The sequence below is a fragment of the Capricornis sumatraensis genome, chromosome 5 (genome assembly GCF_032405125.1).
Source record: "Capricornis sumatraensis isolate serow.1 chromosome 5, serow.2, whole genome shotgun sequence".
In the NCBI taxonomy this organism is placed as follows: Eukaryota; Metazoa; Chordata; class Mammalia; order Artiodactyla; family Bovidae; genus Capricornis; species Capricornis sumatraensis.
The window spans coordinates 63,360,480-63,385,035 of record NC_091073.1 but is presented as its reverse complement, the minus strand read 5'-3'; positions in this window follow the sequence as shown (position 1 = coordinate 63,385,035).

Below are 24,556 nucleotides of genomic sequence, written 5' to 3'. Positions count from 1 at the left end.
TTTCAGTCTCCTCTTTCACTTTCATCAAGAAATTCTTTAGTTCTTCGCTTTCTGCATAAGTGTGGTGTCATCTGTCTATCTGAGGTTACTGATATTTCTCCTGGCAGTCTTGAATACAGTTTGTGGATTTTGGTATTAGTAGAGGAAAATATTATTGTAAATGTAAGGAATGTAATAGGCTCATTATAGGTTCTTCATCTTAGGAAATTTTATTTTGGAAGCATATGTCTTTGAGTTATGTGAAAACAATGCTGTCAACAAAGCAGAGACACAGACTGTACCAAGGGCACACTGTTTATGTTAAACATAATCCAAAGTTTTCAAGGAAAAAGGTGAGAATAATGTTAAATGGAAGAGAATAAATTACTATTTGAAACAGAAGAGACTGTGGCAGTGTTCATTCTCATCAGTTTCGCACATCGATACCTGCTCCAGAATTACCAATTCCTTGGCCAGAGCTGAAGATTTTAGGTTGAAATCTCAAGGAGTGTTACTCAGAGTTCTACACTTATTCAGCACAGATAATTCATGTACATACCAAAGATGAGGACTTTAGAAATACTGGTGTGAGGAATATCATCAGAAGTAAATCATGAGAGAACTAGAGATCTGTTAATAACTTATGAAATTATAGCATAGCATACAGTTACATTTGTAAAACCTGATTTATTATGTCTACTAAATTTGAAAATAATTTCAGAAATGATCTAAGCTACTTTGAGCCATAATTTGTGTTTGTTATTTAGTTGTTAAGTCATGTCCAACTCCTTGAGAACCCATGGAGTTCAGCACACCAGACTTTCCACTCCTTCACTATAATTTGTCTAACACATCTATTGAAAACTATTGACTCATTATCAGGACACAGAATGTCAATGACCTCTCATATTTGTGATTATCATATATATTTTCCCTCCCTTCCATCTGGCAGGTGAAAAAATCTTGAACATCTTATTTCCTAAAATATCTCGTGGGCTAATTTTTTTTTTTAAGTGCTCAACTGCTTACACACACACACATACACACACACACACACACACACACACACACACACACACACACACATTCTGTGGATTGAATGACAAAGTGGAATGATCCGAAACATAAAATATGAACTCAGGAGACAGGAACATTCTGTGTCAAGGGCAGACTAGAGGATGCTGGATTCAGTAAGAACAGACCATGCAACATTTCTAAAGGGATTTTTTCCCCCTTTTATCCATAGTAAAATTTGAATTAGAGCAATCTCTTTTCAGAAAATCTAGAGATCAGAAAATTTACAGAGAGTAGATATAAAAATAGTGCTTCTCTGATACATGATGGTGACATTTTAGATTTTATTCAGAATAATTCCTTTTTTTCCTTTGGTAGGATAAAGGATAAGTCTCTGAAATTTATTAACAGTAGAAAGCTTTACTAAAAATTAGAAATGGGAACCATTTATTTCTAAAAATAATTTTTTTAATAAAAATTTGATGTATGTCAAAACTGTCACAATATTGTGAAGTAATTTTCCTCCAATTAAATTAATCAATTAAAAAATTAAATAGAAATACTTCCCAATTATAATCTAAATATATCTAAAATAATATATTGACAGCATTTGTCAGTTATCTATACCGAAATTCCAGTCGAATGATACTGAAATATTTTCAACAAAGAAAAAATAATGAATAAATCCAATGAATTGTAATACAGGACATCCCTGAAGGAAGACTTTATCTTTGGAGGTCAAACACAGAGCTGGGTATTAACTTAGCAGAATACAGGAAGCTTAACCTGGGCTCCACTCCATTTGTAGAGAGACAAGGGCTCAGTGGTAAAGAATCTTCCTGGACTGGATCCCCTATATTAAAAGACTCCATGAATGTTCAACCTTTGAATCAAAAAAGATCCACAAGTAGGTATAACACCATGAAATTTCAAAACATCAATAAGAAAGAAAAAAATATCCTAAAATCTTCTACAAAAAAAAAAAAAAAGAAAGAAAAGAAAAAAGGAGAAACTAATTGTATACAAAAATGAATAATAAACTTTAGGACAATAATTGCATAAATTTTCAAAAACTATTCTATATACCAGGAAGCATGAAAGCAATGCCTTAAAATGTTAAGGGAAGTTGATTTTTAACCAAAAATTGTATATTCAGACAAACAGTATATTAAGATTAAGGTTATCAAGATATTTTTAAGAACCAAATATCTAATAAGTTTACCTTAGAACATTGTTCACAGAGATTCAACAAAATTCAAGTATTGGCCACAGAAGAGAAGGACATGGCATCTAGACTACAGGGAATTCAGCTAAGTAGTGAGTTTAATTCAGTTGCTCAGCTGTGTCCAACTTCTTGCAACTCCTTTGACTGTAGCACACCAGGTTTCCCTGTCCAACATCAACTCCTGGAGCTTGCTCAAATTCATGTCGATCGAGTCAGTGATGCCATCCAACCATCTCATCCTCTGTCATTACCCTCTCTTCCTGCCTTTGATCTTTCCCAGCATCAGGGTCTTTTCATATGAGTCACTTATTTGCATCAGGGGACCAAAGTATTGGAGCTTCAGCATCAGTCCTTCCAATGAATATTCAGAACTCATTTCTTTTAGGGTGGACTGGTTGGATCTCCTTGCAGTCCAAGGGACTTTCAAGAGTCTTCTCCAACTCCACAGTTCAAAAGCATCAATTCTTTGGCACTCAGCTTTCTTTATGGTCCAACTCTCATATCCATACATGACTAGTGGAAAAACCATAGCTTTGACTAAATGGACCTTTGTTGGCAAAGTAATGTCTCTGCTTTTTAATATGTCTATTTAATATGCTGTCTAAAGAAAAACTGTCCTTCACACCTAGATAGCAGGGAAGACTGGAACCAAACACAACAGGCTCCAGAGGAGACAGAGCTAAGGAGGGATATAACATTGGTAGAATATCTTTATATATTTAAGCATTTGGAAAGCATTACAAAGGCTGAGACAGATAAGATAAGATGCAGTTAAGATCGGAGACGTTCATTATGCAAAACTATGCAGGTAAAAACAAAATTAGGCAATTTTCAGCTTCAGGGAAAAATAACACTTAAGAAAGAAAACATACTAATGATACACTAGAGGATACAATAATGGAAAATGTTAAATTGATTTAATAATACAAACACTGACTTCATTTAATTTTTATATATGGGCATGATAAGGGGAAGAAAAGTGGGAAGTAGTGTAAAGGCTAGGCCTCAAATTGACAAATAAAAGACAATATAACTTATTATTTAGGATACACTGGTAAATGTAAAAAACTGTTTAAAAAGCTGAAAATGGAAGTCTCTTCTAGTGTGGAATAAGACAGGGGTGATAGAGTTAGTACAGTGAACTATTATTTTCAGCATCTTGTAGTATTAGCTGATTTTTTGAGATAAGTGCATATATTACTTTCATTGAAATAAATACCTATATTTAACATCAAAAACAAACACAACACAATCATACAATAATAATATAAAGCTTACTATATATAGTAAAAGTAGGAAGAATGGGAAAAAAGACATTAAGATTGTACTTGTTAAAGTATTTTATTTAAATAAAATACTTTAAAATAAAATAACTACATAAAAATAAAATTTAGAGAAAAATAAATGATTTTGAGAAAGTTCTAGCTGCCTAGCTTCTTCCTGTTTATATTTCCACATTGTTCCAGATTTCTTCGTTATTCACTTGCAATGAAGATGATTACAAAGATGAGCATATTAGACCTTTTGGTAGGTATTTTGATTATTTTTATTTACATTACACATTGTGTCTCCAGTAATAGAACTCTGACATAAAATTTTGTAACAAATTATTATCCTCCTGGTTACAAAGCATCACTGGCTCAATGGACATGAACTAGATTAAATTCTGGGATATAGGGGAGGACAGGGAAGCCTGGAGTAGTGCAGTTTAAGGGGTCACAAAGAGTTGGACACGACAGTGACTGAACAACATTTTCCTCCTAGTCTATTCCTCTAGGTCTTTTTTTTTTTATATATACCATAGAGTAACCAAGGTTCTAAAAAGTCTCATCTATGAATATTACTATATAGAGTATTATTTCTATTTTTATATCTATAACTCACATGATTCTACACAGGTTAATTTTTTAAATAGTAATCAAAATAAGCAGGTCAAATTGAGATAATTAAATAATGCTGTAGTTTTAAAAAATCAATCATTTGTATAACTCAGTATTCCTTATAGTTCAGCCATTATGATGATCAAAATTGTTATACAATCTGAAAATAAGTGATAAACAATATATTTATATAATATGCAATTGGGTCACAAACAAATATAAATACCAGTTTCCTTTTATTCCATTTAATAAATAAACATTTTAGATAATCTAAGCTATTAAATTATCAACATAGTTATGGGTATTTATAACACATGAATATTCTTCAATGTGTCAGATTTTATCCTCAAATCTGTTAGTAATGACTAGTATGGTGGGAATAAGCTGTTTTTTTCTGTTACAAATTTTTTTAAAACCAGTAATACCTTTTACTTCAAGTCAGTTTATGAAACCTCTCATTACTTATTCAAGACCAACTGTATCAAATTAAGAAATCTGCGTCTCTTTAAACACCCTCCTCTTCTTGAATGCTGTCTTCTGTGGTATGCTTGAGCTGATATGTGTGTGCATACTGTTTCTTCAGTCATGTCTGACTCTTCACAATCCCATGGACTGTAGCCCTCCAGGCTCCTCTGTCCATAGGATTGTCCAGGCAAGAATATTGGAGTGGGTTGCGATGCCTTCCTCCAGGTGATCTTTCCCACCCAGGGATCAAACCTACATATTCTGCGGCTCCTGCATTGCAGGCAGATTCTTTACCACTGAGCCACTGGGGAAGCCCCTTGAGCTATTAACACTTTTATGTAAAAACTTGAGATTGTGACTAAAATGACAAATCAAGGTTACCTTCTGAGGAAACTGAAAGATTTAATATCCAAATAGCTACTTCCAAAATGTTGCTAGGTCTATCAAAACATTTATTATAGGTAAAAGGACCTATAATCTAGGAATCAGCGAAATAAAATGGACTGGAATGGGTGAATTTAACTCAGAGGACCATTATATCTACTACTGTGGGCAGGAATCCCTTAGAAGAAATGGAGTAGCCATCATGGTCAACAAAAGAGTCCGAAATGCAGTACTTGGATGCAATTTCAAAAACGACAGAATGATCTCTGTTCATTTCCAAAGCAAACCATTCAATATCACAGTTATCCAAGACTATGCCCCAACCAGTAATGCTGAAGAAGCTGAAGTTGAACCGTTCTATGAAGATCTACAAGACCTTTAAGAACTTACACCCAAAAGAGATGTCCTTTTCATTATAGGGGAATGGAATGCAAAAGTAGGAAGTCAGGAGACACCTGGAGTAACAAGCAGATTTGGCCTTGGACTATGGAATGAAGCAGGGAAAAGACTAGTAGAGTTTTGCCAAGAGAACGCACTGGTCATAACAAACACCCTCTTTCAACAATACAAGAGAAGACTCTACACATGGATATCACTAGATGGTCAACACCAAAATCAGATTGATTATATTCTTTGTAGCCAAAGATGGATAAGCTCTACACAGTCAGCAAAAACAAGACTGGGAGCTGACTGTGGCTCAGATCATGAACTCCTTTTGCCAAATTCAGACTTAAATTGAAGAAAGTGGAGAAAACCACTATACCATTCAGGTAAGACCTAAATCAAATCCCTAATGATTACACAGTGGAAGTGAGAAATAGATTTAAGGGACTAGATCTGATAGACAGACTACCTGATGAACTATGGACAGAGGTTCCTGACATTGTCCAGGAGACAAGGATCAAGACCATCCCCATGGAAAAGAAATGCAAAAAATCAAGATGGCTATATGGGGAGGCCTTAAAAATAGCTGTGAAAAGAAGAGAAGTGAAAAGCAAAGGAGAAAAGGAAGATATAAGCATCTGAATGCAGAGTTCCAAAGAATAGCAAGGAGACATAAGAATGCCTTCCTCAGCGATCAGTGTAAAGAAATAGAGGCAAACAACAGAATGGGAAAGACTAGATAGAGATCTTTTCAAGAAAATTAGAGATACCAAGGGAACATTCATGCAAAGATGGGCTCGGTAAAGGACAGAAATGGTATGGACCTAACAGAAGCAGAAGATATTAAGAAGAGGTGGCAAGAATACACAGAAGAACTGTACAAAAAAGAGCTTCATGACCAAGATAATCACGATGGTGTGATCACTCACCTGGACCCAGACATCCTGGAATGTGAAGTGAAGTGGGCCTTAGAAAGCATCACTATGAACAAAACTAGCGGAGGTGATGGAATCCCAGTGGAGCTATTTCAGTTCTGAAAGACGATGCTGTGAAAGTGCTGCACTCAATATGCCATCAAGTTTGGAAAACTCAGCCGTGGCCACAGGACTGGAAAAGGACAGTTTTCATTCCAACCCAAAGAAAGGCAATGCCAAAGAATGCTGAAACTACCGCACAATTGCACTCATCTCACATGCTAGTAAAGGAATGCTCAAAATTCTCCAAGTCAGGCTTCAGCAATGCGTGAACCGTGAACTTCCTGATGTTCCAGCTGGTTTTAGAAAAGGCAGAGAAACCATAGATCAAATTGCCGACATCTACTGGATCATGGAAAAAGCAAGAGAATTTCAGAAAAACATCTACTTAAGCTTTATTAACTATGCCAAAATCTTTGACTGAGTGGATCACAATAAACTGTGGAAAATTCTGAAACAGATGGGAATACCAGACCACCTGACCTGCCCCTTGAGAAACCTGTATGCAGGTCAGGAAGCAACAGTTAGAACTGGACATGGAACAACAGACTGGTTCCAAATAGGAAAAGGAGTACGTCAGGGCTGTATATTGTCACCCTGCTTTTTTAACTTATGCAGAGGACATGATGCAAAATGCCAGACTGGAAGAAACACAAGCTGGAATCAAGATTGCTGGGAGAAATATCGATAACCTCAGATATGCAGATGACACCACCCTTATGGCAGAAAGTGAAGAGGAACTAAAAAGCTTCTTGATAAAAGTGAAAGAGGAGAGTGAAAAAGTTGGCTTAAATCTCAACATTCAGAAAACGATGATCATGGCATCTGGTCCCATCACTTCATGGCAAATAGATGGGAAACAGTGGAAACAGTGTCAGACTTTGGTTTTGGGGGCTCTGAAATCACTTCAGATGGTGATTGCAGCCATGAAATTGAAAGATGCTTACTCCTTGGAAGGAAAGTTATGACCAGCCTAGATAGTATACTGAAAAGCAGAGATATTACTTTGCCAACAAAGGTCCGTCTAGTCAAGGCTATAGTTTTTCCAGTGGCCATGTATGGATGTGAGAGTTGGACTGTGAAGAAAGCTGAGTGCCAAAAAACTGATGCTTTTGAAGTGTGGTGTTGGAGAAGACTCTTGAGACTCCCTTGGACTTCAAGGAGATCCAACCAGTCCATCCTAAAGGAGATCAGTCCTGGGTGTTCACTGGAAGGACTGATGCTGAAGTGGAAACTCCAGTACTTTGGCCACCTCATGCAAAGAGTTGACTCATTGGAAAAGACCCTGATGCTGGGAGGGATTGGGCCAGGAGAAGAAGGTGATGACAGAGGATGAGATGGCTGGATTGCATCACCGACTTGATGGACATGAGTTTGAGTGAACTCTGGGAGTTGGTGATGGACAGAAAGGCCTGGCATGCTGTGTTTCATGGGATCTCAAAGAGTTGCACACGACTAAAGGACTGAACCGAACTGAAACAAAAAGGACCTCCTGTCTTCCCGAAGTTCTAAGAGACAAAAAGAGACTCGGTGACTTCACTAACTAGATTGAAGGTGGTAAGGACTGGGAATTCAGGACTAGTTTTCTATCCAGTGTCTTCAAAGTGGATATGTGAACCAACCATTTCTTAACTGATCAGATGCTTGTGGGTCTGATGAACTAGCAGCTTTCAAATGTCAGTTTTGTCAAGCAACTGGAACTCTTTCATATCCTGATTTTTCATTTTAATGTCTTTGCCTCTTTCCACAGGATCTCCCAGGCATCTGCTGTTGTCATCGGGTGGAGTTAATTATTAAAAGAAGAATTTCAGCCAAAAGAAGGAGAAGTTTGGGGTCAGAATCCAAATTGCACTTTGCAAGCTATGCCACTTTAGCATTCACTACTATCACCACACAAAAGGTGGATCCTAATGGAGGACCACATTTGTATACATTGTCACAAGGGAAAGTAAGGGAAATGTTTCGAGTCAATGAAATTTTTCTCTGGAGGAAGTTTTATACAATAATAGACAATAGTGAATAGTGAAGTCACTCAGTTGTGTCCAACTCTTTTGACCCCATGGACAGTAGACAACCAGGCTCCTCTGTCCATGGGATTTTCCAGGCAAGAATACTGGAGTGGGTTGCCATTTTCTCCTCCAGTGGATTTTCCCAAACCAGGGATCGAACCCGGGTCTCCTGCATTGTAGGCAGACGCTTTACCTTCTGAACCACCAGGGAAGTCAATAGACAATAATAGTAGTCAAAAAACTTGCCAAGAAAGTATACTAAAATATATAGGCTTTCTAACTCTCATATTTTGACATATTCTGTATTTCCTGCTAAATAGCCAATTGGTGTTTTTATCACTATTAATCTAGATAGCATATTGAAAAGCAGAGACATTACTTTGCCAAAAAGGCCCGTCTAGTCAAGGCTATGGTTTTTCCAGTGGTCATGTATGGATGTGAGAGTTGGACTGTGAAGAAAGCTGAGCGCCAAAGAATTGATGCTTTTGAACTGTGGTGTTGGAGAAGACTCTTGAGAGTCCCTTGGACTGCAAGGAGATCCAACCAGTCCATTCTGAAGGAGATCAGCCTTGGGATTTCTTTGGAAGGAATGATGCTAAAGCTGAAACTCCAGTACTTTGGCCACCTCATGTGAAGAGCGGACTCATTGGAAAAGACTCTGATACTGGGAGGGATTGGGGGCAGGAGGAGAAGGGGACGACCCAGGATGAGATGGCTGGATGGCATCACCAACTCGATGGACAGGAGTCTGAGTGAACTCCAGGAGTTGGTGATGGATAGGGGGTTGCAAAGAGTCAGACACGACTGAGTGACTGAACTGAACTGAACTTAAATGAATCTTTTCATTATATTTTTCTTCTATTTATCATTTTGGGGGGTTTGAGTTCAATATTTACTTTGTTTTCTTTATCTTTTTATTTAAGTACTTAGATTAAGAAATTTCATCTTGAGCACAACTATAACTGTACTCCCTGTGTTTTATTACAAAATGTTTTCACTACAAATATGCTCACTCTGAAGTTCTGATTTCTATTCTTCGTTTACTAACAGGATACTTCAGTTTTTTGTTTTTGTTTTTTTTGTTTTGTTTTTTTCTAAATTTCTCAGTAGAAGAAATTTCTGTATTTATCATTAACTTCTAGTTTTATTGCATTGTGATCTTTCACATTGAAAACTTTGTATTTGGGAACTCTAATACACCTTTTTATTTTCTTTGTGGTGGTTCTTCAGGACCTTAAAAATATATTATATGATCCATTTTCAGTGAATAATATGCATGTGTTTGGCCAGCTGTGTCTGTTGTATGCCTTCCATAGCCTTATTTATTTTTGTCACTTGATGTTTTAATGTATTAACAAAGATGCATTAGTCTCCAGTTTTCTGACTGATTTCTCCTTTGATCTCTTATAATTTTTGCTTTTTAAGTGTCATGATTATAGCACTCTATGCATAGATATTAAGTTCAGTTCAGTTGTTCAGTCGTGTCCGACTTTTTGCAACCCCATGAATCGCAGCACGCCAGGCCTCCCTGTCCATCACCAACTCTCAGAGTTCACTCAGACTCACGTCCATGGAGTGAGTCAGTATGCCATCCAGCCATCTCATCCTGGGTCGTCCCCTTCTCCTCCTGCCCCCAATCCCTCCCAGCATCAGAGTCTTTTCCAGTGAGTCAACTCTTCGCATGAGGTGGCCAAAGTATTGGAGTTTCAGCTTTAGCATCATTCCTTCCAAAGAAATCCCAGGGCTGATCTTCAGAATGGACTGGTTGGATCTCCTTGCAGTCCAAGGGACTCTCAAGAGTCTTCTCCAACACCACAGTTCAAAAGCATCAATTCTTTGGCGCTCAGCTTTCTTCACAGTCCAACTCTCACATCCATACATGACCACTGGAAAAACCATAGCCTTGACTAGACGGACCTTAGTCGGCAAAGTAATGTCTCTGCTTTTGAATATACTATCTAGGTTGGTCATAACTTTTCTTCCAAGGAGTAAGTGTCTTTTAATTTCATGGCTGCAATCACCATCTGCAGTGATTTGGAGCCCCCAAAAATAAAGTCTGACACTGTTTCCATTGTTTCCCCATCTATTTCCCATGAAGTGATGGGACCAGATGCCATGATCTTCGTTTTCTGAATGTTGTGGTTAAGCCAACTTTTTCACTCTCCTCTTTCACTTTCATCAAGAATCTTTTTAGTTCCTCTTCACTTTCTGCCATAAGGGTGGTGTCATCTGCATATCTGAGGCTATTGATATTTCTCCCGGAAATCTTGATTCCAGCTTGTGTTTCTTCCAGTCCAGCATTTCTCATGATGTACTCTGCAAAGAAGTTAAATAAGCAGGGTGACAATATACAGCCTTGACGTACTCCTTTTCCTATTTGGAACCAGTCTGTTGTTCCATGTCCAGTTCTAACTGTTGCTTCCTGACCTGAATACAGATTTCTCAAGAGGCAGGTCAGGTCATCTGGTCTTCCCATCTCTTTCAGAGTTTTCCACAGTTTATTGTGATCCACTCAGTCAAAGGCTTTGGCATAGTCAATAAAGCTGAAGTAGATGTTTTTCTGGAACTCTCTTGCTTTTTCCGTGATCCAACAGATGTTGGCAATTTGATCTCTGATTCATCTGCCTTTTCTAAAGCCAGCTGGAACATCAGGAAGTTCACGGTTCACGTATTGCTGAAGCCTGGCTTGGAGAATTTTGAGCATTACTTTGCCAGTGTGTGAGATGAGTGCAATTGTGTGGTAGTTTGAACATTTTTTGGCATTGCTTTTGTTTGGGATTGGAATGAAAACTGTCCTTTTCCAGTCCTGTGGCCACTGCTGAGTTTTCCAAATTTGCTGGCAAAGAATAGAAATATTTTAAAATGTTTTTTCTTATTCAATACTTTCTCATGTGATTATTAATATTTATACTGGAGACTATCCTGTTTTGGTTTATCTTTGTTATATTTATGCATAATCTTTATTTTTTTATTAAACACTATTTAGAACATTTAAGGTTTATAACAAAATTGCTACGAAGATGCATAAATTTCCCACATGCTCTCAGCTTCCACATGCTTTGCCTCCCCCATTATCAGTATCATTTAAGTGAACGGTAATTTTTTTTTTTTAACAAGATAAGTCTACATTGACATATCCCAATCAGCCAAAGTCCTCAGTTTATCTTAGTGTGCACTCTTGATGTTATACATTCTATGTGCACAAACCATACCTTTTATTTTTAAGCTTTATGAATCATTCTAATTTAGTTTTATCGTCTACTCTAAAGAGAATGGTGTCTATATGGCAATATAATTGAAAAATATCTTCTTTCCATAAGTGAATTTACTGTCATTGATGTGACAGATATGAGTGATCTTAATTCTGTCATACTCCTTTTTTTCTAATTTTTAAAAAATAATTAATGATATTTGGAATATGCAGTATGATTTAATTGCTCTGCAATGTGCATGTGTATGTAAAACATTTTTATATTTCACAGGCTTCATAGTGTCATAGTTGCATTTTCATCTTTATTTTATTTAACAAGTATTTACATCATGCATACTATGTGCTAGACTTTGTCTGAGTGTTCTACAAATATAATTCTAATAATAACCTTGAAGTAAGTTCTCTTATTATTTCTGTTACATAAAACAAAATTGAGATATAAGGAGGTTAATTGATTTCCCCACCATCATATAAGTTGCTGGAACTGATTTAAGTGTAGTCAGTCTCATATCAAAATCCATACTCTACGACCTCACTAAACAGCCTCTCAAACTGATAGTCCTTTATTTAGCTCTTAATCATGTATTTCTTTTAGGTGGTATTTTTGAATATTTATAATAGGACTTCAGGGTTGAGAGAAGGATAAAAACATGGAGAACAAAGGATTTTTGGAGCAGTAAAACTACTTTTATGATACTGTAATAGTGTATAAGTGAAAGTGAAAGTGAAAGTGAAGTCGCTCAGTCGTGTCCAACTCTTTGTGACCCTGTGGACTGTAGCCCCCAAGCTCCTCTCTCCATGGGATTCTCCAGGCAAGAATACTGGAGTGGGTTGCCATTTCCTTCTCTGGAGGTTCTTCCCGACCCAGGGATCAAACCCAGGTCTCCCACGTTGCAGGCAGATACTTTAACCTCTGTGCCACCAGGGAAGCCCTTGTAATAGTGTATAAATGCCATTATATGTTTGTCTAAACCCACAGTCCATACACCAAGAATGAATCCTAATGTAAACTGTGGACTTTTGGTGAATATGATTTGTCAATATGGTTTATCAGTTTATCGGAGAAGGCAATGGCAACCCACTCCAGTACTCTTGCCTGGAAAATCCCATGGACGGAGGAGCCTGGTAGGCTGCAATGAATGGGGTCGCTAAGAGTCGGACACGACTGAGCGACTTCACTTTCACTTTCACCAGTTGCAACAAGTGTACTAATCCAGTGGGAGATGTTGATAATGAGAGAAGCTATGCAGGGTCAGGGGCTATAGAGAAATCTACATCTTGTACTCAGTTTTGATAAGTAGACTAGAAGAGATGGTGCAAATGCAAGGGATATATAGGAAATCTCAGCACCTTCTTCTAAATTTTTCTATGAACCTAAAACTGCTCTCCCCTTCATGAATCACAGCCTTGTTGTAGTGAGGGGTTTGTATAACTCTATGAAGCTGTGAGACATGCTGTGCAGGGCCCTCCAAGACAGGCAAGTCATAGTGAAGAGTTATGACAAAAACAGGATGCACTGAAGGAGGAAATGGCAAACTATTCTAGCATCCTTGTCTGGAGAGCCCCATGAACAATATGAAAAAGCAAAAAGATATGACATCAGAAGATGAGCCCCCTAGGACAAAAGATGTTCAAGATGCTACTGGGGAAATTGTTGTTGTGTAGTAACTAAGTCATATCCAATTCTTTTGTGACCCCATAGACTGTAGTCTGCCAGGATCCTCTGTTAATGGGATTAAGAAGAGGTGGCAAGAATACACAGAAGAACTATATAAAAAAAAATCTTAATGACTCATATAACCATGATGGTGTGTCACTCATCTTGAGCCAGACATCATGGAGAGTGAAGTCAAGTAGGACTTAGGAAGGATTATTACAAACAAAGCTAGTGGAGATGACAAAATTCCAGCCAAGCTATTTAAAATCCAAGATGTTAATGCTTTTATATGCTGGACTCAATATGTCAGTAAATTTGGAAAACTCAGCAGTGGCCACAAGACTGGAAATGATCAGTTTTCATTCCAATCCCAAAGAAGAGTAATGCCAAAGAGTGTTTTAAACTGTGTTACAATTGTGCTCATTTCACATGCTAGCAAGGTTATGCTCAAAATCCTTCAAGGTACCCCTTCAACATTATGTGAACTGAATCTTTCAGTTGTACAAGCTGGGTTTAGAAAAGGCAGAGGAACCAGAGATAAAATTGCCAAGATCCACTGTATTATAGAAAAAGCAACAGAATTCAAGAAAAACATCTGCTTCTATGGCTATGCTAAAGCCTTTGACTATATGGATCACAACAACCTGTGGAAAATTCTTAAAGAGATGGGTGTACCAGACACCATACCTGTCTCCTGGGAAATCTGTATGCGATTAAGAAGCAACAGTCAGAACCAGCCATGGAACAACTGATTGGTTCAAACTTGGGAAAGGAGTATGACAAGGCTATATATTGTCACCTTGCTTTCTTAACTTATATGAAGAGTATATCACGAGAGAGTACATCATTCAAAATTCCAGGCTGGATGAATCATAAGCTGGAATCAAGACTGCCAGGAGAAATATCAGCAGCCTCAGACAAGCAGATGATACCACTCTAATGGCAGAAAGTGAAGATAAATTAAAGAGCCTCTTGATGAGGGTGAAAGAGGAGAGTGAAAAAGCTGGCTTGAAACTCAACATTTAAAAAACTAAGATCATGCCATCTGTTCCTATCACTTCATGGCAAAAAGAAGGGAAAAAAAGTGGAAGCAGTGACAGATTTTATTTTCTTGGGGTTAAAATCACTGTGGATGGTGACTCCAGTCATGAAATTAAAAGATGCTTGCCCCTTGGAAGACAAGTGATTAAAAAACTTGACAGCATATTAAAAACAGAGACATTACTTTGACAAAAAATGTCCATATAGGACCAAAACCACTAGACTATTCAGGTATGACCTAAATCAAATCCCTTATGATTATACAGTGGAAGTGACAAATGGAGTCAAGGAATTAGAGAGGGAGAGAGAGTGCCTGAAGAACTATAAACAGAGGTTTGTGACATTGTACAAGAGGCAGTGATCAAGACCATCCCCAAGAAAAAGAAATGCAGAAAGGCAAAATGGTTGTCTGAGGAGGCTGTACTGAGAAAAGAAGAGAAACTAAACAAAGGAGAAAAGGAAAGATACACCCATTTGAATGCAGAGTTCCAAAGAATACCAAGGAAAGATAAGAAAGACTTCCTCAGTGATCAATGTAAAGAGATAGAGGGAAAAAATAGAATGGGAAAGACTAGAGATCTCTTCAAGAAAAATCACAGATACCAAGGGAACATTTCATGCAAGATGGGCTCAATAAAGGACAGAAATGGTATGGATGTAACAGAAGCAGAGGATATTAAGAGGTGACAAGAATACACAGAAGAACTATACAAAAAATAATTTCATTACCCAGATAACCACAATGGTGTGATCACTCAACTAGAGCCAGACATCCTGGAATGAGAAATAAAGAGGGCCTTAGGAAGCATCACTACGAACAAAACTAGTGGAGGTGATGGAATTCCATTTGAGCTATTTCAGATCCTAAAAGATGATGCTGTGAAAGTGTTCCAATCAATACACTAGCAAATTTGGAAAACTCAGCAGTGGCCACAGGACTGGAAAATGTCAGGTTTCATGCCAATACCAAAGAAAGGCAATGCCAAAACATGTTCAAACTACAGCACAATTGTACTCACCTCACACGCTAGCAAAGTAATGCTCAAAATTCTCCAAGACAGGTTTTAACAGAACGTGAACCATGAACTTCCAGATGTTCAAGCTGGATTTAGAAAAGGCAGGGGAATCAGAGATCAATTACAAAACCATTTGATCATCGAAAAAGCAAGAGAATTCCAGAAAAACATCTACTTCTGCTTTATTGACTGCACCAAAGCCTTTGACTGTTGGGATCATAACAAACTGTGGAAAGTTCTTAAAGAGATGGGAATACCAAACCCCCTGACCTGCAAGCAACAGTTACAACTGGACATGGAACAACAGATTACTTCCAAATCTGGAAAGGAGTACGTCAAGGCTGTATATTGTCACCCTGCTTTATTTAACTTATATGCAGAGTACATCATGTGAAATGCCAGGCCAGATGAAGCACACGCTGGAATCAAGATTGCTGAGAGAATTATCAGTAGCCTCAGATATGCAGATGACGCCAACCTTATGGCAAAAAGCAAAGAACTAAAGAGCCTTTTGATGAAAGTGAGGACAAAAGTGAAAAAGTTGGCTTAAAACTCAACATTCAGAAAACTAAGATCATGGCATCTGGTCCCATCACTTCATGGCAAATAGATGGGGAAACAGTGGCAACAGTGAGAGACTGTTATTTTCTTGGGTTTCAAAATCACTGCAGATGGTGACTGCAGCCATGAAATTAAAAGCTGTTTGTTCCTTGGAAGAAAAGCTATGATCAACCTAGGCAGCATATTAAAAGACAGAGACATTACTTTGCAAACAAAGGTCAGTCTACTGAAAGCTATAGTTTTTCCAGTAGTCATGTATGGATGTAAGAGTTGGACTATAAATAAAGCTCAGTTTAGTTCAGTTCAGTCCCTCAGTCATGTCCGAATCTCTGGGACCCCATAAATTGCAGCATGCCAGGCCTCCCTGTCTATCACCAACCCCCAGAGTTCAGGCAAACTCATATCCATCGAGTTGGTGATGCCATCCAGCCATCTTATCCTCTGTCATCCCCTTCTCCTCCTGCCCCCAATCCCTCCCAGCATCACTGCTGAGTTTTCCAAATTTGCTGGCATATTGAGTGCAGCACTTTCACAGCATCATCTTTCAGGATTTGAAATAGCTCCACTGGAATTCCATCACCTCCACTAGCTTTGTTCATAGTGATGCTTTCTAAGGCCCACTTGACTTCACATTCCAGGATGTCTGGGTCTAGGTAAGTGATCACACCATCGTGATTATCTGGGTAAAGAAAGCTCAGTGTCGAACAATTGAAGCCTTTGAACTGTGATTTCAGAGAAGATTCTTCAGAGTCCCTTGGACTGCAAGGAGGTCCAATCAGCTAATTCTAAAGGGAATCAGTCCTGAATATTCATTGGAAGCACTGATGCTGAAGCTGAAACTCCAATACTTTGGCTACTTGATGTGAAAAACTGACTCGTGGAAAAGATCTTGATGCTGGGAAAGATTGAAGGCAAGAGGAGAAGGGGACGGCAGAGAATGAGATGGTTGGATGGCATCACTGACTGGATGGACATGAGTTTGAGTAAGCTCCAGGAGTTGGTGTTGGACAAGGAAGCCTGGCGTGCTGCATTCCATGGGGTCACAAATAGTTGGACATGAGTGAGTGACTGAACTGAACTGACAGATACTTGATTTTGTCTGCTTATCAAGTCCACACATGTAATTTTTATACTTATTCATGTGGAATGATACATTAATTTTTAATATTCTTAATTTTCATGAGCAAAAATAATATGATTATAAAAACTGGAAATATATGAAATTATAAAACTTATCACAGTCATATTTCATCCAAGAATATTAAATTTTGGTCAAAAATTGCCCAGTATCATTTAAGTGTGATAGATGTGCAAATACATAGAAAAAGGAGACAGAGAGAGTAAATTGAGAGATTTTGTTCATTTTTTGATTTAGACTTTTAAAATTAGCACTATATTTTGCGTATATTTGAGTGTATAAAACTTATATCATTTTTGAAAAATGGAATTACTTCCTGATAAATATCCCAGTTATTCTAAACATATTTTATTATTTTACTCAATATTATATTAGTTACTATAAATTATTTGAGAATAAAGGAAGTTTTCCAATATTTGCTATTATGAATAATATCCTCTTACTTAAATCTTTGTCCGCTGTTCTAATTAGGTTCTTAAAGTAAATTCTGAAAGACAAAATTAGTACATTACAGGATCTGGACATCTTTAAGGCTGTATATATTGCTAGCAAACTGGTTTTTAGGACATTTTAAATAACTAATATTTCATTGATATTAAATACAGCTACGGGTCTTCCAGCAATGAACTTGTGTTTGTTTAATATCTGCCAAATCATTGTGACAAAAATGTTTCTTATCTCTTACTTTATTGTGAGTGCATAAATTGTCAAAGCTTAGTGGTATTAAACAATACCTATATATTACCTCAGAACACTGTAGTTCAGAAGTTCAGCTGCACTGTGCCTCAGCTGGTTCTCTCACAAGGTGTTAGGCAGGGCTTTCTCTCTGGAGATTCTAGAACTGATTGCCTTTCAAGTTTGTTCAGATTGTTGGAAGCATTCAGTTCCATGTGGTTGTAGGACTGAAGTAGGACTGAAGTGCTGGACAACTTTCTGGCTGTTGGTGCTCAACTTTCAGAGGACACTCAAATTTTTGGCTGAGGCCTTTCCCTCCATCTTCAAAAAGCTATCAAAGGCAGATAGAATACTTCTTATAACTCTGATCTTTATAAATTCCCCTTGTGCTGCATCTCCCCTCCTCCTTCTTCTGCCCTGTCTATCATTCTGCCTTCTCCTGATTTTAAAGTTCTTATAACAACAGTAGACCCACCAGGATAATCAGTTCAATTCTGTTCAGTTGCTCAGGGATGTCCAACACTTTGCGACACCATGGACTGCAGCACGCCAGGCCACCCTGTCCATCACCAACTCCTGGAGTTTACTGAAACTAATGTCCATTGAGTTGGTGATGCCATCCAACCATCTCATCCTCGGTCGTCCCCTTCTCCTCTAGCCTACAATCTTTCCCAGTATCTGACTCGGTATCAATGAGTCAGTTATTCGCATCAGGTAGCCAAAGTATTGGGAGTTTCAGCTTCCACATCAGTCCTTCCAATGAACACTCAAGACTGATCATCTTTAGGATGGACTGGTTGGATCTCCTTGCAGTCCAAAGAACTCTCGAAAGTCTACTCCAACACCACAGTTTGAAAGCATCAGTTCTTCAGCACTTAGATTTCTTTATACTCCAACTCTCACATCCATACATGGCTACTGGAAAAACCATAGCCTTGACTAGTTGGACCTTTGTTGGTAAAGTAATGTCTCTGCTTTTTAATATGCTGTCTAGGTTGGTCATAACTTTCCTTGCAAGGAGTAAGTATCTTTTAATTTCATGGCTGCAATCACCATCTGCAATGTTATTGGAGACCCCCAAAAATAAAGTCTGTGACTGTTTCCAATGTTTCCCCATCTATTTGCCATGAAGTGATGGGACCAGATGCCATGATCTTTGTTTTCTGAATGTTGAGCTTTAAGCCAACTTTTTCACTCTCCTCTTTCACTTTCATCAAGAGGTGTTTTAGTTCTTCTTCACTTTCTGCCATAAGGGTGGTGTCATCTGCATATCTGAGGTTATTGATTTTTCTCCAAGCAATTTTGATTCCAGCTTGTGCTTCTTCCAGCCCAACAATTCTCATGATGTACTCTGCATATAAGTTAAATAAGCAGGGTGACTTACTCCTTTTCCTGTTTGGAACCAATCTGTTGTTCCACATCCAGTTGTAACAGTTGTTTCCTGACCTGCAAACAGATTTCACAGCAGGCAGGTCAGGTGGTCTGGTATTCCCATCTCTTTCAGAATTTTCCACAGTTTATTGTGATCTACACAGCCAAAGGCTTTGCATTAATCAATAAAGCAGAAATAGATGTTTTTCTGGAACTCTCTTGCTTTTTCCATGATCCAGCAGATGTTGCTAATTTGATCTCTGGTTCCTCTGCCTTTCTAAATCCAGCTTGAACATCTGAAAGTTCATTGTTTATGTACTGCAGAAGCCTGGCTTGGAGAATTTTGAGCAATACTTTACTAGTATGTGAGATGTGTGCAATTGCGCAGTAGTTGGAGCTTTCTTTGGCATTGCCTTTCTTTGGGATTAGAATAAAAGCTGACCTTTTCCAGTCCTGTGGCCACTGCTGAGTTTTCTAAACTTGCTGTCATATTGAGTGCAGCACTTTCACAACATCAGCTTTTAGGATTTGAAATAGCTCAACTGGAATTCTATCATCTCCACTAGCTTTGTTTGTAGTGATGCTTCCTAAGGCCCACTTGACTTCACATTCCAGGATGTCTGGCTCTAGGTGAGTGATCACACCATCTTGTTATCTGGGTGGTAAAGATCTTTCTTGTACAGTTCTCCTGTATATTCTTGCCACCTTTTCTTAATATCTTCTGCTTGTGTTAAGTCTATACCATTTATATCCTTTATTGAGCCCCATCTTTGCATGAAATATTCCCTTGGTATCTCTAATTTTCTTGAAGAGACCTCTAGTCTTTCCCATTCTATTGTTTTCCTCTATTTCTTTACACTGATCCCTGAGTAAGCCTTTCTTATCTCGCCTTGCTATTTTTTGGAAATCTGCATTCAAATGTATATATGTTTCCTTTTCTCCTTAGTATATATAATGGTCATCTGAGTTTAATTCACCCATACCAGTCCATTTTAGTTCACTGATTCCTAAAATGTCAACGTTCACTCTTGCCATCTCCTGTTTGACCACTTCCATTTTGCCTTGATTCATAGAACTAACATTCCAGGTTCCTATGCAATATTGCTCTTTATAGCATTGGACCTTGCTTCCATTACCAGTCACATCCACAAAGGGGTGTTGTTTTTGCTTTGTCTCCATCTCTTCATTTTTTCTGAAGTTATTTCTCCACTGATTTCCAGTAGCATATTGCGCACCTACGGACCTGCAGAGTTCATCTCTCAGTGTCCTATCTTTTTGCCTTTTCATACTGTACATGGGGTTCTCAAGGCAAGAATATTGAAGTGGTTTGCCATTTCCTTCTCCAGTGGACCACATTCTGTCAGACCTCTCCACCATGACCTGTTTGTCTTGGGTGAACCTACATGGCATGACTCATAGTTTCGTTGAGTTAGACGAGGCTGTGGTCCATGTGATTAGATTGGTTAGATTTCTGTAATTGTGGTTTCTGTCTGTCTGCCTCCTTCGCAGCTACTGTCTTACTGGGGTTTCTCTGACCTTAGATATGGGGTATCGCCTCACAGCCCCTGCTCTTGACCTTGGACATGGGGTATCTCCTCTCGGCCCTTCACCACTCCAGCACCACGCAGCCGCCACGTGCCGCTCCAGTGCCACACCCACCAGGATAATAACATTTTCTTATTTTAGTTTTCACTCATGTTTATAGAAAAGAGATACTTTTTGTAGTTTTTATTGGTTGTGTATAACAATTTTTATTTTTTTGTGAGCAGGAAGTTTTGTTATTTTCTGCTTTTCACTTGGAATAATAGAATTTCATTTTATTTTAAAATATGTAAAATACATAATATATAACATTTATATATTTTAAATATTTTATATTAAGGATATTTAAACTTGTTTTTTTATAATTTAATACTTTATAATGACTATTCTAATATCTCCTGATTTTATTTACATGCTTTTTTTTTGAGGTAAGGGTCAAGAATGATTATTTTTAAACATCCAATTTCCCAAAATTCTTTTGTGGACTAATTCATTCTCTGTTTAACATTAATATTTTATCATTTTTTTAAAGTCCTCTTTAAGAACTACCTATTCTGCTCCGTTGACCTGTCTATTCTCTTTTCAAGTATATCATTATATACGAAATACTCCTGTACTATCTGTAATAAAAAGCTGAGGTGTTTCCTCCACTTTTGTTTTAAAATTCACAATCTTTTCTTTGACTTTAATTCTAAAATTGTTCTCTTGTAAATAAATCAATTAGAACTTGAATGGAGGTTTCATTAATCTTGGAGTGAATTTAAGATAAACTTTCCTCCTTACAATATGTTCTCTTATTTAAACGATCTTTTTAACACTGTACAAATGGGTGTGATTCTCCCCCTCTCTCACTTTTTATACAAAGTTCCCACACATTTCCTGTTTTGGTTATTTTAAGGAACTGTGTTTATACTATTGTCAATGGGATTTCTTGCTTTTTTTACAAGCATATGTGGCTCTTGACATGCCATTTTGTTAATGTCTAAATCTCAAAAGCACTCTAATTTAATGATATCTTATGTATATATTTATATAATTTATAGAAGATATTATTTTGAACTATATTGGCTCTGTGTGCTAGTGACTATATTTGATTATATTGATCTGTGCTTTCTGATGGCTGTAATTTTCACTTATTTTCTTTTCTTGCTTACTACAAGAATATTATCTTCCAGAACAGTAAAAAATTAATCCTTTGAAAACTTATTAATTAAATTGTGAAATCTGCCATTGTTTTCTCAGCCTACTTATTATCAGAGAGCTAATGAAATCTTGTTAAATTAATATACAAGTATGTTTCTATCATTGTCTTCTTGCATTTTTAATATTTGCATGCTTTTTAAATTTTCTTGTTATTTAAACCACAAAGCTTCATCAATATTACATTTTCTTTGTACATTCCACCTTTTATGAATATATAATTATCTTCTTTGTCATTTTCATATGTATTTTCATATGTATTTTATTTGCATAAAATTAATAATAGTACACATTTCCATTTTAACTTGTCTCATAAAATTATGCTACTGTTTATTTTTTTAATATAAATTTATTTATTTTAATTGGAGGCTAATTACTTTACAATATTGTAGTGGTTTTGCCATACATTGACATGAGTCCACCACACGTGTACATGTGTTCCTCATCCTGAACCCCCTCCCACCTCCTTCCCCATCCCATCCCTCTGGGTCATCCCAGTGCACCAGCCCTGAGCACACTGTCTCATGCATTGAACCTGGACTGGCGATTCATTTCACATATGATAATATACATGTTTCAATGCCATTCTCCCAAATCATTCCACCCTCGCCCTCTCCCACATAGTCCAAAAGACTGTTCTGTACATCTGTGGCTCTTCTGCTGTCTCGCATATAGGGTTATTGTTACCATCTTTCTAAATTCCTTATATATGCATTAGTATACTATATCAGTATTTTTCTTTCTGGCTTACTTCACTCTGTATAATAGGCTCCAGTTTCATCCACCTCATTAGAACTGATTCAAATGTATTCTTTTTAATGGCTGATTATTGTGTATATGTACCACAGCTTTCTTATCCATTCATCTGCTGATGAACATCTAGGTTGCTTCCATGTCCTGGCTATTATAAACAGTGCTGCGATGAACATTGGGGTCATGTGTCTCTTTCAATTCTGGTTTCCTCAGTGTGTATGTCCAGTAGTGAGATTGCTGGGTCATATGGCAGTTCTATTTCCAGTTTTTAAAGGAATCTCCACACTGTTCTCCATAGTGGCAATACTAGTTTGCATTCCCACCAACAGTGTAAGAAGGTTCCCTTTTCTCCACACCCTCTCCAGCATTTATTGCTTGTAGACTTTGATTTGAATTTGTCTGGTAAAATTATACTACTGTTTATATTTTTGACATTTCTCAAAAATTTTAGTTTAGTTTTGGCTTCTATGGGTATTATAGATTTACATTTGACTATTTTATAACAGGAGATTAAAAACGTTGTGATTATTAGCATAACAGATAAGCTTGCTCATACTTCCCTTGGGTCTCATCCTTTCTAATTTTCTTGTTTCCTTGTTCTCAGCCAGTTCAGTTCAGTTGGTCATTCATATTTGACTCTTTGTGACCCCATGGACTGCAGCAGTCCATGGGATCTTGTTCTAATTTTACAAGATTTTTTTTTTTTTTACTTTTTCTGTGTTGACTAGTACTTTGTATTTTATTTCTTCAGTGATTTTAACATTATCAAGGTTTACTAATGTCATTGTTTTATAAAAATTTCCCATTGAAGTCTCCATAGGGCTTCCCTGGTGGCTCATATGGTAAAGAATCTGCTTGCCAATGCATGAGATAGAAGAGATTTAGGTTCCATCCCTGGGTTGGGATGATCTCCTGGAGAAGGCAATGGCAATCCACTCCAGTATTCTTGCCTGGAGAATTCCACAGACAGATTAGCCTGACTGGCTATATAGTTCATAGGGTTACAAAGAGTCAGACTCAACTGAGCATGTACACTCTCATCAATGTCTCCATATATATATTTAACACTTATTTGTCTAGTTAACTATAAGATAAAATATTAATTATTAACTATATTTTCATTTCTACCTAATTAAGTATATACAGGTTTTTGGAGATATAATACACATTTTAATAATCAGATCATCTTTAAGTGATTTATATTTAAATATATTCCCACAAAAATAAAATTTTCTAGTACAGTGTTACTATTTTGATCAAAATTTTAGTAGACTGAATTATTTTCCAATCATTATTTTCAAAAAATACTCCTGGATGGTATTTGAGATCTTGAGCTTTGAAGGAATGTTTTATTCATTCCTTGATATATCAATACCAATTAGGATATTACAGAATTTTGAGGTCACCAAACTCTTGTCTCTCAAGACAACTCCATAGACAATATCAGCTTATTCATATTTTAAGGCAAACAGAAAACCAGTAACAGCTTGATTTTGTTCTTCTGTAGGAGATTTGAGTGAATGTGGAATTATCTTCATTAACCTTTTATAGAAGATTTAAAAGGACATTATCAGTTTCTCTTTTTCATTCATTTGAACTAACAAACACTTAATGCTCTCCTTTTGTCTGCATACTCAAGCCTCAGCAGAAACTATTTTAAAATATTTTTTGTCTATTGATTATTTTCCAGTTTTTGCTCTTTCATAGTCAGAAACATATTTAATTCTTAGTTTGACTTCTGTTCTCTGTAACTCTTATTTTTTGCAGACTGCAAGTGGGCTTATTTGCTTATTTAATTTTCTTATAGTCCGTATAGTAAATAACTTCCAGAAAGCTACCAGTAACTTCTTAAAATTGTTAATACAGTAATGTATATCTGTTTTTCTGCAAGAATATGCTTTATAGAATCTAATTATATTTTTGTTTATTCCTTCTTTTTTTGATATTATGGAAATTCATTGAAGAGATATTTATGTGGATCTGTGCTATCCAAAACAGCAGATAATAATTACAGGTGGCTACTATATTTAAGCCTTTCACTGTGTGGGTCACAACAAACTGCGGAAAATTCTTAAAG